Below are 16,817 nucleotides of genomic sequence, written 5' to 3'. Positions count from 1 at the left end.
AGAACACACTTTATTACAAAACTGACGATGCTCCACTAACTATTTGTTGCTTGGTCAAAAAGTTCTGTTTCATTGTCGCCTAAATGTAATATTAAGATATTGAACAAATGTGGAGCCTTTTTAGCTTCAATGGAGTTTATTATATACTCACACGCAAAAGAAACGCAAGTTGTTTTAAACAAATAGGTAACAAACACGGAACCATAAAATCTTTCGAGTTTTAGCATGTAGTGATGGTGTTATCAATATTTTTAATTGCATTTTGGAAGCCCAGAGTAAAAACGCAACATAAAAAACGAATCGCCAAAACGCACCGTTTCAATGAATTATGTGGGTATCATGCACCCATTTCTCGCGAAATCGAAAAATGAACGAACCGTCACGAACTGTAGTTGGTATAAAACTGTGGCCGATTCTTGGACCTACCACTCCTTGGTCAGCAATGCCACGCCTATCTCAAATTCAGAGAAACCAGGCTATCGGACGTTTGGAAGCTGGAGAGTCTGTCCAAGATGTTGCCCGTCATTTCACCGTTAACATAACCACAATTTACCGTCTCCTGCATCGATACAATGCAACACAGACCACAGTGGACCTTCCCCGGAGCGGTCGTCCTAGGATCACCACACCTCGACAAGATCGGCAGATTACCCGTCAACACCAGCGACATCCATTCCTAACTGCAAGTGAAAGTGCTCAACAGACCATAGGAACACATAATCGACACATTTACCGGGACACTGTGATCCGACGTCTCCGTTTCAACAATCTCAGATGTCGCCGACCAGCATGTCGTCCTGTTCTCCAACCACGTCATCGACAAGCATGACTTCAGTGGGCACAGGGTCATCACAGTTGGCGTCATCGTGAGTGGAGGCGTGTCATCTTCTCTGATGAAAGTCGCTTTTGTGTCTCCCATGCAGACGGAAGAGTTAGAATTTGGCGGCGTCAAGGTGATCGTTTCGCTGACAGAAACGTTGTGGAAAGGGATCCATGGGGTGGACCTAGCGTCATGATATGGGCAGGGATTGGACTTAATGCGAGTCTTGGACCCATGTGCTTTCTGAATGGTGGTCAAGGTCGGGGACACGGCGTCAGCGGTATATCGACCAAGTGATCAGACCCCACGTTGTTCCATTTTTTGAACAACATCAACAACATATTTTCCAGCAGGACAACGCTCGTCCCCATGTTGCCAGAGCTACCATGGCCTTTCTGCAACAACACAAAATCCGTGTTCTACCGTGGGCAGCCCTCAGCCCTTATCTGAACCCCATCGAACAATTGTGGGATGAGGTTCAAAGGCGTCTGCAACTGCCTATGAACTATGCACAGCTGCTCTGGGTGTGTGCAGGAGGATCCCTAGGGCCTTCACAAATCGTCTGATCCACTCAATGTACAGGAGATGTGTGCAGTGATCAATGCTAATGGTGGTCACACCAGGTATTGATTGGCATTTTGGGTATTGACCCGAGATTGTGTAAGCCCTTAACATTTGAAAAAACAACAATTATGTCATCTGCCTTTCAATCCCTTAAACTGTCTTCAGTCAATTCTTTTGTCAATCTTGCCCTATTAGTATTTCTTGTCTTTACTGGTGAAGATAAATAGTATGTATACTGCATACTCGACTTGCGTTTCTTTTGCGTGTGAGTATATCATATTAATAGCAGACACATTCAATCATGTTCTCCATGGAGAAGAATAGAGGAGAACTGTTGCTTTGGCAATTGCAGTGGGATTAACAGATGACATAAGTGACATAAGAGATAATATTGATAAATAATGGAAATATTACATTAATATAACGTTGTGGAAACGTATTCTTCTCCAGTCAAGATGTTTTTAATAACGTCTCTATAAAGTAGGTAGGAGAATATAATGACGCATCAGTAAAGGCACGTACGAACACTACATGTACGTTAATGTGATCTTCCGTGGATATATCCTATGGCCGCTGATAGTGAGTACGTGAGTTGGGTTCAACGCCGCTTTGAACAGTATTTCAATTCTATCAAGGCGTGTCGTCTAAATATGAGAGGAAAGCCCGAAGTGAAGCAGGTTCCAAATTGAAGTAAGAGGTATCTACTCTACAGTGGGACTACATCAAATTTCAAAACACAGTAGGTTTATTTTCTAAGTAGAACATGAGGACACGAAACGCACTGTTTGGAAGACAACTCCATGTAAAATTGGTTGACGATGTCATTGGTAAGCCTTCTACTTGTCTGGAGATGGGCAAAGATGTAGCCATTATCGTCATGGAAAAACATAATTTACACAATATCTGCATCACTTCTTGCATTCCTCACACTTTAAGTTGACGTCCATGATCTAACTGAAATACTGCTGAAAGCGGATTTAAAACCCAAAACATTATTAAGTGAGTGATTTAGGTTTACCAGTTATATCACGGCGTGTCAGCGTAATGTGGGAGGAAAGACCGAAGTGATGCAGGTCTCAGATGTTTACCACTTCGGTGAAACCCACGAGCACAGGTATGGTGCTGACAAACCTAGAAACATAATGGGGGCGAACCGGGATTGGAACCCACAATCATAGGTTTCTGGAGTACCCAAGGGACGCAACTCTGCACAGCGAATCGCGGCGCGTTAGACGACTGGGCCACCCGTGCCCCCAAAACGTTATTGAAAACGTCATGACTTATGAAGAATACTTTTCCACAATGTGTTAATAACGTGATATTCCCATTATTTATTAAGATTGAAACAAGCCCCATATGATGGGTACTCCAGAAACCTATGATTGTGGGTTCGAATCCTGGTTCGCCTCGATAATGTTTCTAGGTTTGTCAGCACCATACCTGTGCTCGTGGGTTTCACCGAAGTGGTAAACATCTGAGACCTGCATCACTTTGGGCTTTCCTCCCACATTACGCTGACACGCCGTGATATAACTGGAATACTGTTAAAAGCAGCGTTTAACCAAACTCACTCACTCAGTAATGTTTTGGGCTTTAAATCCACTTTCAGCAGTATTTCAGTTGTATCATGGGTGTCAACTTAAAGTGTAAGGAGTACCCAAAGTGATGCAGATATTGTGTAAATTATGTTTTTTCCATGACGATAATGGCTACATCTTTGCCCATCTCCAGACAAGTTCTAGGCTTACCAATGACATCGTCGACAAATTTATTATTCATGGAGTTGTCTTCCAAACAATGTGTTTTGCGTCCTCATGTTCTACTTAGAAAATAAATCTACTGTGTTTTGAAATTTGATGTAGTCCCACTGTAGAGTAGATACCTCTTATTTTAATTTGGAACCTGCTTCACTTGTGTTCGTACGTGCCTTTACTGATGCGTTATTATACTCCTACCTACTTTATAGAGACGTTATTGAAAACGTCTTGACTAAAGAAGAATACGTTTCCACAACGTTTTATTAATGTCATATTTCCATTATTTATCAATATTATCACTTATGTCACTAATTATGTCATCTGTTAATCCCACTGCAATTGCCAAAGCAACAGTTCTCCTCTGTTCTTCTCCATGGAGAACATGATTGAATGTGTCTGCTGTTCATATAGTATAAAAACTACTGGAGCATCGACAGTGTTGTAATAAAGTGTGTACTTGACTAGAGCCTTGCGTTGCTTTTGACACAATTTCAGTCATAGTCAAGAAATCTCATGTGGTCATCTAGAACGATTCTCTTATGTTGATTGTTTCGAGAATATTATCTTCATCCAAGGACATAGTAAACTTTTACAACCATTTACAATGCGCGTATGTAGTATCAGTTATGTTTTGTCAGGTATTCACTGCATGTAGCATGTGTTTCATGCTTAAACTTTCCTCCAACATTGATAAGTGGAGTGACTCGTCAATAACTTGACAATGAATACGAAAAGCTTAAAGACGATTTCATCTGCAAACTTGAACTGTCTGATATGGTATGTACATCATGTAATCTATCCCTATTTACAAACAAGTCTCCATATTACAGTAAACTACGGTTATAACGGTTATAGTTCGTTATAAGCATATTTACAGCTTAACTACAGCAAATAGTGGGGGCAAAAAAGTAAGTTCGTTATATCCGTCAGTTCGTTTTAAGCGTGTTCGTTATAAATGTAGTTACAGTATCTGAATCAGTAGATAGAATACAATAGACAGTATTTGTGACATATAAATGGCTTTGTTAGGTCGGAGCGAGTTTAAACAATATTCCATCCGTTAACAAGGCGGGGGACGCCAAAAACGGGTTTCACACATTGTACCCATGTGGGGAATCGAACGCAGGTCTTTCGCTTGAGGAGCCAACACTTTTACAATAGGCTACTCCACCTCCCCAAGAAACATGACACAGTCCTGGACGTTACTCTTTAGTATCCCACATTCATCAGATCACACGCAAACAGATCTTAGATGTGGTGGTCACAACATGTGCTCATCATGGGTTTAGAACCCGGTCAGCCGACATTCAAGGCATCACTTCAACCACTGAGCTATCTGATGCACTCGAATAGCCTGCAATAACAGTATGTTGTTGGCCTCCAAGATGCATTCTATAGAAAAAATAACTTTTTATAACATGTTAAATAGTCCTCCGAAGTACATATTCATAAATAAAAAAGAACCATATGTTATTTCATTGTTATCTAAAAAGCAACAAACAACTGCCCTGATCCCACAACCAGCGCGTATGCATATTGACATTCCAGCTGGGGGCCGAGCTATAGCTGTGACGTCATAGTGGAGAGCCGTCCGACATATTGTTTCGTTTACCGTGCATTAATCAACATGACACTGAAGTGATTTTCCGTATTGTGTGGGTGTAGGAGTGTATTAGTCTTAGAACAGTACGAAGTGTCATTTCTTGAAAGTTCCAAGCGAAAAGTCTGATTTAGCGATTTAGTTTGGATAAAGCGATGTTTTGCTTGTTTTTGTTTGTTTGTTTGTTGTCTAGCGCTGCTTTCAGCAATATACCAGCTATATGACGGCGGTCTGTAAATAATCGAGTCTGGACCAGACAATCCAGTGATTGACATCATGAGCATCGATCCAGGCAATCGGGACCGGTGACACGCATCAACTAAGTCAGCGACTCTGACCACCCGATCCCGTTAGGCGCCTCTTACAAGAAGCATAGTCGCCTTTTACAGCAAGCATGCTGAACACCTATTCTAACGCGGATCTTCCCGGGTAGATAAAGCGATGTCAGTGATAAGGAACATGGAAACCGACTGGACATGCCGTTTAGTGATTCTTGCACTTATAGGCATCGGTCTGTGAGAGAGATTCACACAAGGTGAACCAACCTGGTTACGAAAATAAGTTTTGCATTCATTGTTACATGTAATCAATGACTGACTACCCTCGTGCAACAATTACAAAGGACCATGCATAGTGATCAGATTACATGCTAAGGTTATATATTTGGCACAATTTTTGTGTACATAAATTTACATATTCAGTTCATGGTCTTGCGTACTTGTCACCCTTGTGTGATTGTGGGAAAGGTCTCATTTATCTATTTACAAACCACGAAGGATAAACATATCTACATTTTTAAGGGTACCAACCCCCTCCTTCCCTGAATCCCGAATAACATCTAATTTATCACTCCAAGTCTCATTTGTTCACTCCAGAAACCAGAATACTACACAACACAAATCTCAAAAGCATTATAAGGGTGCGATTTCATGTGAAATTTCTAAAAAATATCTGGATTCACCACCACCGACGAACATTTTTATTTTCTGTTCAATTCTGGGATAAGTTATTTTTTGACAAAAAACTGTTTTAGGTTAAATAAGTATGAATTTGGTGTACATTTTTTAGAGAAATTATAATGTGACAAACATTTTTAGTGCGATATTGTCAGTTTAGTTGATGTATTGGTTGTTGAATAAATTTATTTCATGTTTCATTTGTGTCTCTCTCTAATATATGTCAGTCCATGTTAAAAGGATGGATGTTCTTTTGACAAGACGAGTGGAGTCACTATGCATGCAGTAAGCTAAAGCAAGTGTCTATTATCCCTCTATTGACCAATGAAGTACATATTATTATAACTGTTAACACGGAAGTAGTAAATGAACCAACCACTGCTTGACAATACACTTTTAATACATAACATTCATTTGTAATGAAAACAGATTAAGCTTAAATAGCCCTATGCTAATTTTTTCTTGCATATTTTACACAAGAATAACTGTCTAACGAATTATGTTTTATTGATAAACATCCATTTTATTTAGAAATGTCAGGATAGCGTTTGGCACCAGATTGTGTTCCCTAGTCTTTCCGTGTTGACATCAGACTGATCGTCTTCACTCGGTAGATCTTCCTCGCTGTCCTCGCTGCTGTTAAGACAACTGCTGGCTCATATCGATATGGGCGAATATGTGTAAGGTCATTTAGCGTTTTCATCGACGGTATTGTCAGGTGATGCCAGAAAACGAGATCGTCTGTACATCAATTCTCCACTATGACGTCACGTCACGTCACGTGATAACTGTGCTAATTAACTCTCGATAGTTACCGGAATACGAATACGTTCTAACGTTTTGTGTCAGAAATATTGCTTGGATGACACTTGTTTTAATATGCTCAATAATTTTTTTAATCCCACATTTATAGTTTACTGTAAATCTCCTATATGTATATTATATCATATCGGAATGACATCAAACTCTTGTTAACTCTTGTACCAGGTACACACGCAAAGAGTCGTGTATCGAGTACATTCATTACCTTACTGCTTGATCAATACATCATCTAGGATGACTAAAACTTAATCTTTTCATAAGGGTCTCCCTGGGAGATGTTTTCAACATCGTTGTCATCGATGACAGTGTACTCATCCTCTTCCTCATCCTGTAGATGGCACGGGTCAATGGTCATATCGCTTGCACCCTGTAGACTCCAAGGGTCACGGGTCATATCTTCAATAATTTGATGGATATAAGATGCAACAAGGTGGATACTATCGAGTGTTGCTGCGTTATCATGACGCGCGTTGTCATCTGGAGAAACGATTGCACCCTGTAGACTCACCGGGTCAAGGACCATAGCTCCAGTTACTGGTTGGATGTAAGATGTGACACGACGGCGAGTATCGAGTGTTGCTACGTCACCAAGACGAGCGTTGTCATCTGGAGAAACGCTTGCTCCCTGTAGACTCACCGGGTCAAGGACCATATCTCCAGTTACTGGTTGGATGTAAGATGTGACACGACGGCGAGTATCGAGTGTTGCTACGTCACCAAGACGAGCGTTGTCATCTGGAGAAACGCTTGCCCCCTCTTGGCTACACGGGACAAGGGTCATATCTCCAGTTACTGGTTGGATGTATGATGTGACACGACGGCAAGTATCAAGTGTTGCTACGTCACCAAGACGAGCGTTGTCATCTGGAGAAACGCTTGCTCCCTCTCGGCTCCACGAGTCAAGAGTCATATCTCCAGTTGCCCGGTGGATGTTGGATGTGTCATCACTGTGTGTGTCCAGTGTCCCTTCATCTACGTCATGGAAGAGGAGACGTGTGTAACCATCTGGAGATGCACTTGCATCCTGAAGATCCCCTGTAATGGCACCAGCTGAGTCTGGGTTCCTGCTGCATGGCACATCCATCTCACATGAGCTGATTTGATCGTTGTCGTCGTCTGTGCATTGCGACTTGTCCCTTGAAAATCGAATAAATGACAGTTGTTGCAATTGACTTCAATGCTTAATAAAAAAGAATTATTTTCGAATGTTATTACTTCTCAGTGCATTGTAATAAATCATTTAGATATCAAAGTTTTATTTGTCCGCTGAACACGTCTAAACAGTTTAGGGTTACATGTGTCTATAACATTGCTGTACGGAATCATTATTGATAACCCCACTGCGCGTTCCCTGCATAAACATATATCAGTACAATGTAAGACAAAAATATCTAAAAGTTTATGAATTTCGCTGGTTACGTGAATACATATTTCTCACCGTGCCCCTCATGTTGGGTGTTGTGACCTGGAAATTTTGTTAGCGACAATAAACTGTTTCAGTCAAAGCTTCCTCTGAATGGAGATTCCGAGTTAACAATCTCCTGGGGACATCTAGCATTTTTAGATGACAATCATTTATGTGTGTAAAACCTAAGATTAAACTATATTTTTCCAAGTAATTTCTGAAACAAATTCGTTTCTTCAAAACAATGCTAGTTCAAATGGACGGTGCATAATATATGTCTTGAGGGATTAGCTCGATTGTTTTAAGAGGTCTGACTAGAAAGTTCTTCAGAATGCCTGTCTTCATTGACAGCTCTCTTTGTACAACGCAATATTGGATCGGGTGTTCAGGATCGGTGACTAGACTGATTGCATGTCATTGTATCCCAAGTGTGTGGATTATGCCCATGTCGTAAATCACTGGATTGTTTGGTCCAGCCTCGACAATTTCAGACCGCCGTCATATAGTTGGTTTGGTTGGTTTGTTGTTTAACACCGCACTCAGCAATATTACAGCTATACGGCAGCGATCTGTAAATAATCGAGTCTGGACCAGACAATCCAGGGATTAATATCCCACGCAATTGGGATCCATGACATGCATCAATCAAGTCAGCGAGCCTGACCATCCGATACCCTTAGTCGCCTCTTACGACAAGTATAGTCACCTTTTACGGCAAGCATAGGTTGCTGAAGACCTATTTTACCCCGGACCTTCAAGGGTCTCATATAGTTGGAATACTTCTTCGTGTGGCACAACAAGCAAACAAAGGTACGTCCTTACAAAAGGCAATACATTCTATGTTATGAATAAAAGCCACATATGGCACACGTTGTTACATAAACATTAACAAGACATCGACAACAACCTCTGTTGGCATTGTTTGAGGCTTCTTCACCGTGGACTGCTCTTCTTGTCGGGGAGGGTACAACGGAAGAGGCAGATATTCAATGAGGACGTCATCACGGTTGGATTCGAAGATCACATTTACTGAAGCACTATCCAGAAACGTGTCGTTCTCCACAGCAGAAAAGAGTTGTACGTACGTTGAAATATAGCTGAAATTCATGTTCAAAACAATCTTAGTTGAGATCGTGACATTCATTGCAGGACGGGATACTCAAATACTAAAGCCATTGCAAGCCCTTATTTGGTGTTCTGGTTTCGCAGCTTGCTGTTTGTCATTCGAGGGCACGGGTGGCTCAGTCGCCCAAGGCATTGCAATTAGCTATGCAGAGTTGCGTCCCTTTCGAAACCGGGTTCGCCCCGATTATGTTTCTAGGTTTGTTTGATCCATACCCATACTCGTGGGTTTTACCAAAGTGGTAAACGTCTAAGACCTGCACCACTTAGGCGTTTCCTCTCACATAAGGCTGACACACCGCGATATAACTGGAATACTGTTCAAAACGGACCTAAACCCAACTCACTCACTCACTGTTTGTCACTCACTTGCTTTCTGTGTGTTTGTTTGTTGTAATCTGGACATCCACTTTTCTTGGAATTTCCCCAAGTTCGGCAATGAGTCGGTTCAAGCCATCAGTCAGGTTAGCTCTATTTGTATGATCAATCTCAACCTTATGTTTATAATGTCTGAAAACAAAGAACAAGAGGTTTTAAGAAAAAGCTTAAACTAAACTTTTTAAGAATAAGCTTAAACTAAACTGTAATTTGACAACCAGAAGTGTTGTCTGACGGCATCTACAGCTTCTGTCATGTGCCACTGCATACTATAACTTTATTCAAGGTGATAATATGAGGCAATGTGATGGGGGCTCTCGTATAATATTGACCTTGGTAGTGGCCATGATATAGAGTGACCTCCCTCGGCTGTTTACAGACGCCCTCCTTGTCCTCCCGGTGTGGGGAGCTTGTCTACCCCTTTGTTTACAGTTGTTGATGTACGACATTATTCAAAACGCTTCGATACTTGCAACATTTCTGTAAGGCAGACTGTACCTATATAATTATCAGATGAGGGAGTACCTACGTGCCCAGTGCGGAATGGAAACCTAACGGGAAACAACAACTTTTCTGCATGTTTCTTCGATTCAAGAACGGAGTACGTGACCGACACATATGGAGATATAACACATCATTTCACTTACCAACACTTCGGCTGCATCTTTCCCCCACCCATGCAAAATCACAATTACACTTGAACCGAGTTGCCGTCAAGACTTCCTCTGTACAATTCCCTCTGTTTCAGGGGGCGCTGTCACAGAGATTAACCGTCTCTGCGCATGTCTCTCCAGACCACTCTTCTGAACATGAGCAATTGAAGTCTGTTTGGTTTCCGTCACATGTCCCTCCATTGAGACATGGCTCCAGTGCACACTGGTTGGTGATGTTTTCACATCGTCTTCCTGAAAGTAGTTGAGGAAGTGTATGGCGAATAACAAGCAGCATATAACAGATGTGATATGTTTTAGTATGTTGCTATTTCTACTAAACAAGATTGGCCTGGCTCGGCAGTCAACGTAAATCTCTTGAATTCTACTCTCTATGTAAATTAATATTTGAATGTTAGCTGTATTAAGTAGATTTTAGCTCTGTTTGTTATAAAAAAACCTTTTTGTTTGTACAAAGTTCTTTGTATCAAAGGAGATATTCAGATGCACCTATAAATGTTAGATATATGTAATGTCCTATGGTTCAGATGGCCTGGAAATCTGAATATATTTGACAAATTGCTTTCATATGTATCATATATCTGGATCTGTGTGCGAGCGGGCGCGCGCGTTTGTGTGTGTGCATGCAAGTGTGTTTGTATGCGTACATGTGTGTACACATATTTTAGAAAATGGGGGTTCACTTAAAGTAACAAAATATGAACGGAAATAATTCGGGGAGCAAGTTGTCAAATATGAGTCAGTTTATTTTAGTTAAGCATGATTGATATGTCAACTCGATAACTCGAGTAATTTGGTATGATTAAAAAAAGATGTAAGGGGAGATTGGGGGTTGGGGAGAACGTACCTTGCATCCCCATCTTTACCCGCGTATAGAGAGTTTCGGCCGTTGTAGAAACGATGTATTACAGCCATACCAGAGAGCCATTTCACATATTGTAGCCAAAGATCAATCGCAAAATGATATTCTGATCAGATATAGTCTACTCACCGTTGATCCCCTCCATACAAATGCACTGAAAACTTCCGTGTGTATTTGTACAATTGCCCCCATTTTGACACCAGCTGTTAATTTCTACACACTCATCGATGTCCTGATTGCAGTTATCTCCCTTCCATCATGCAATATTATGATTGACAGGAATTGGAATTATGCCAAATACATGAGCTCGAATACAAGGAATACAAGCATGCAGTAAACAGCAAAGGGGTTTTCGAAAGAGTGAAATCCTGGATACCCCACTGGATGATCACTGTCAGATGAACGTCTAAACATGCAAAGGGATATAACTGCATACCCATGATTCATTGTTCATGACATTAATCAATCTGATCGATTTCACTTTGAATATGACCGTCTGGATAACCGGGTTTCACTGTACTTTGCCACAGTTGAAAGCGGAAGGATCGTGATACAACTCAAGACGAATTCCAGTTTTCTTTTGAAATTTAGTGTATAGGCAGTAACAAACTCGACAGAACAGAACTTGCATTACTCCCTGGTCGAAATCTCCGGCATGCGAGGTACAAACGACAATAAATACAATGTGAGATGGCGATTTTCTGTCATGTGTTTACACACTATACAGAGTTATACAACTGATAGTTTGGTACAACTAAAACGTCCTTTGAATTTTAACATGTTTGGTCGTCCTGAATATTCTTTTGGTATATACAGTTGTACACATATAAACATTGACATCAACCTTCTGAACATACCTTTAAAGCACATTTTTGCTCCTGTGTGTTCGTTGCACGTGTAGTGACTCTCGTCAGTAGTTGCCTTGCAATATGTCTCACACCCAGACTCGTGCCAGTCCGGGTCACAGTAGGCACGGACCTCAATCTGTAAGCTGAAATTATAATTCTCTCCAACCATTTCAGTTTGTCGTCTTTTTTTATCACCGTGCTTTGAACATTCTTTCTCATTATTTAAAAAAACACTTTACAGTTTAAAATATTCCTTTCGATTTAGGTCCTGCATCATTATTCATCATACACAACAACAAATTGAATATGAAATGGTCGAGGTTTTTTCTTAAACTATGCTCTGGGTATGGTCAAAAGGCGTAAGACAATATTGTTCCACGAGCTGGATATGGTAATGTGATGTCAGTTGAATCATTCTTTATTAGAGATGGCACCGTGTGTACTTATGCATAGGAGCTCCATATTGATTTACATGGTGGAGGCAACGCCTGAATGAATGCACTGATCATTCCATCAAGATCTCTCAGATGAGACAGAATTACAAAGTTTATTGTACCAGCTCCAGCAACTCGATACAAAAAATTCATAAATATAAACGTTTCTTATACACATCGTGTTTTGCGGGGAAACAAATTAACCTTTCACCATCAAAATCTTCGTCACTTAGCAGAAAGGACTAAAAACACTCCTGCTCCAGAAATATCACTGCGTCAATGTCTAGCCATTATTCGTAATGCCATGAGCCAAACATTATTACATGTAAACCTTTGGTGCTGGTCAAATTGCACGCAACAGTCAAACATGAATGTGAATAAACAACACATGAGATTATTCGCTCTGCTCAAAGTTTTGTTCTGGCCCCTAACCTAACTATTGTATCATCACCGTTATGTCTTAGTCTGACTCACTTTGTTCTTCCCAACACTGTGTATGGGGTGTACAGGGCTGTCTGTTCTTTAGCAGTGGCCTGGATGTTGATCAGCTTGGAGAGTGTGTCCATGTGATCGTCACTGGAGGTGTCATCATTGTCATACACCTGCACCGTTATTTCTATCGAGGACTGGAGAAAAGAGCATGTATACAGTGTATTGACTGTGTTGCTTACCACCACAGGCAGAAATATTCAAGCTAAATCTGCGTGTCTTATAATTTAATCATTCATCACGACATCACGAGAACTTTGTTTGTTGGTCGCGTTATCAACCATCACGGGATAGTTTTGGTTTCATGTGTGTGGCCTTGAAGACCTATCACATAATCTGACATGTATCCCTTTGATGTATTTACAATTTAGGTAATACTCCTACCGGTACTGCTTTGAACACTTGCATTATGAAAGGATTTGCTGTTCCTTGAATGCTGCTTCCAAAGTGGATTATGTTGTGGTTATCTATGTAGTTTGTGGTCCTCTTGTAAAGGGAGCACGACTCTCTTCCGTCTGGCCTGGAATAACAGAGAATTGTTGTGAAACACCGTCAAATCTACAAATCACCCTTCTTCTTATGTTGCCTGAGTGACTTGCAAACCGAGTTGGTATTGAAAACATGAATTCTTTCTTTGAAGAAAAAAAGTCAAATGCACGCAAAAAAGGCACACAAATGGTACACATGTACAGAAACACGTGACAGACATAATTAAAGCGTAAGTTTAAAACGACATGATTAAAATTACAAATATGCGGTGATACTGCAAAATTAACAAGAATATACAGAAACATGTTTGACTCGTATAGTTTGTCACAAAAAGGGTACCTACCCATCAATGCATAGGGTAAACATTGGATCACACTTATCAATGCAGCCAGCAACAAAGCCACTGTCACAACAGTGCCCACTCATTTCCTTTCCATCCGACCAGTTACTGATGAACCGGATGTCCAGTTTGCCGTCCGTCTTCATGCTGTTAAGGCATGAAGATACGATTCGGGATATGTGTTAATTGCAATTGAAGGAATCATAATAATATTGATTATTATTTAATAATGTGGATACGAGGAAACGTTACGTTCGAATTTCTTTCAGTTTAAATCGTCTTTACAGTTCAAAATGATAATGTTAATCCAAGCAAAACGGGAATCGTGTGTTTAACCTTGGTGATTGCTCCATACACATGTCATACTGTATACTATTGATCGTGACATATAGAGATTATTATACGAGCATATGTGTCATTCTGAATTTATTAAACGAGTGTCAGAATTATATATACTTCCCAAGCGATTCTTAAACGAGTTTTGTAAAATCAGAATGACCCACATGCCAGTGTTATATTTCTTTTGAGCTCCCCTTTAGAAAAATCACTATGGCCTTTTAAGAGAGCCTCAGTTGAAGTATGACCGTCAAAAATCTTCAGATATAACGTCGTTTCTAGTGTGACATAATTCCGACCTTACGTCACAATAAGATTCGAATGACGTCAACAATGCAGTCCGGATCAGTGAATGCAGTAACATTTGCACTAGTGCACATCTGAGTTGTATGAACTTGATTATTGCTAACCATGTGGGTAATAGATTTGTTAGTGACACTGTGTTGTGTTTATCCATATTTTCATTTACTTCATAAGATGTAGGTAATATCAGATGTATCTACTGCTGTTGATATACGTGCCTTATACAAATTTGTTTTGATTAGGTGCAAAAAAGTGTTGATACAGATTAGAATATAACTGTGGAAGTGTAATACGTAATACACTCAATCATGTACAACATTGTTAAAATTCAATAATGCTTTCGGAAATATTTCCGTTCCTCTATTTCTCACATGCACTATGTTTCAGTACGGTGTTACCTTATAAAACCTACATGTCATATGAATTGAGGTTACTTATAATATCAGATTATGTCAGTAAACACGTGTGGTTAATGGGAGGTGAATCTGGACTAGACAGGCAAGTGGACAAGCATGAGGGATGCGATCACACACTAATAACCCGACCTACACTATTCGACAGCCTTTTAAATTAGGTTTGTTTAAGATTAGTCCAGTGGACTGGTGGAAACCATATTTTACTTGTCCTCAGTGTTTGTAGCTAGTCCTGCTAGATGAGTGAATAAATAAACACATGATCACAGTGAAAATAAGAAACATTAAACTACTACTGCTTCATCAAGATTAAAACATTCTCACGTTTTGTTGTTTTAGTTGATGAATTATCTATTCGAGTATGTATGTATGTGTAACTTAAAAACAATCCTGTGCTTGATATAGAACAATATATTATAAGTTGTCCACCGATTTCGAGGGGTACATGGTGTGATTTACCCTGTGTGTGAGCCTATTTACCCCGAGCCGTCAGACTAAAATAAAGTCATCTCGTATGGTATCACATTACATGACATTGAGCTTTCGAAACATCGCGGCATATCCAAGGAGAATGAAATTGACTACACATACTTTCGGCGACATGGAAAAGCGTAAACGTGTAAATTCCTTGACTGACGAAGAATTCGTTTCCATAACGTTTAACATAATGTGATATTCAAGTTATTTACTAATATTGAAACAAGCCACTCATGTCATTATGTTAACCCCACTGCGACCGCCAAAGTAACAGTTCACTCTAAGCCCACATCCTGAGAGAGCTAACATTCGCCAACGTGTGATCTCTTCTTCCATTTCGTCCATGAGAAGGATGTGACAGGCAGTACTCCACGCTAATGGGGAACACGCGAGAAACTGAGTTCTCATGACCTTGACCTTTGTCTTCATATTGGACACGTGTCCTGTGTGCCTTGTCATCACTCATCAAGTGTTCTGATGCGCATTGAAAGTTTTTTACTTTTTACTTCCAACACAAAATGGTTATGCGTTTCAGCTGTAAGGGTATATTTGCTTTCCTTCGGTACATATCAGTGACAGAACCTGACGCAGAGACTTGCTTTGAATTGTGACTCAGTGCCGTACCTACAAAGGGTGGCTGAAAAGTTCTGAGCCAAGGTACGAAGGATGAACAGTACACCCTTATCAGTTTGCATGAACTTAGTATACCACGCTTACTGGCTACATTTAAACCATATTCACAACCAGGCAGCATATTTCTGCAGGAATCAAAGTGACTAGGCATTCTCTGTTGATGAAAATCAACAAAATTGGCTACCGATCTGTCACCAAGTATCTCCAGCTGAAAGGGTTAACTCTGACAGCCCTCCATGCAGACATGGTGTCACCTTCAGAGGATGATTCTCTCCACTATTAAAGAGCAAGTAAACTCAACAGAGAAACTTTGCAAATTTAAATACTTCAGGGTATACTTAATCACAAATGTTTGACCAAAATTTTATTTAACCAACGGCAATAGCGATCACACGGTAAAAAATGACAGGAGAAATCGTCACCCAAACGAAAATATCTGCCACTGAGGGAATTACCTTAAAAGCACTCAGCAATTTCTACGTCGGGCCGGCGCCCAGTTTGCTTTCTTCCTCCTCGGATTTTTCAATCGCATTTGGGACAAATAACACAAAATTGTGTACAGTGTCACCATTTTTATCAATTTTTATTTCATATTTTAAAGAAAACGCATGTTAGATGTACGTATGTACGGATGTATGTTGCTTAGAGAAACATGGTTGATTTATTCTTCTGCCAGGTGCTGGACAAATAGGGTTTCGACGTTTACGGTACTGAAACAGGATGTACGTCATTAAAATCACGTTACAGGACTTTAATCTTTATTCTAAGGAAACACAATGTCAAGATCAAAGGTATGATTTCAACACGTTTCCTTGACATTTAAGTTATTTCTACGATTATTATATTTTTTCTCTCGGGAATTGACTTAATATGTCGAGGACGCAATAATAGTTTGCACTTTACTAGCCATATAAGAGGGGACGGGAGAGCCTCGAATATGATCCAATATCAAGAAAACCTTCAATTGATCAAGGATGTTCATCGATTCACCAAGCGTCACAAAGTCAATGTAGTAGGCATCTCTCAGTTGAGAACATTTTGAGGAATTATCTGAGTATGGCAAAGGTTTCAGCATGCTGGGTTCTGATCAGAAATGCT

At 40.2% G+C, this 16,817-nt stretch overlaps 1 pseudogene; it reads right to left on the bottom strand.

Moving 5' to 3' along the window:
* Positions 1 to 6,757: 6,757 nt before the first annotated feature.
* LOC139444690 (uncharacterized) lies at positions 6,758 to 13,703 on the bottom strand (annotated as a pseudogene).
* Positions 13,704 to 16,817: the final 3,114 nt, after the last annotated feature.

Source organism: Haliotis cracherodii, unplaced genomic scaffold, assembly GCF_022045235.1.
Source record: "Haliotis cracherodii isolate W230 unplaced genomic scaffold, xgHalCrac1.p SCAF_6, whole genome shotgun sequence".
NCBI classification, from domain to species: domain Eukaryota; kingdom Metazoa; phylum Mollusca; class Gastropoda; order Lepetellida; family Haliotidae; genus Haliotis; species Haliotis cracherodii.
The sequence above is the reverse complement of the archived record's forward strand: the minus strand, read 5'-3'. Positions and strand labels throughout refer to the sequence as shown.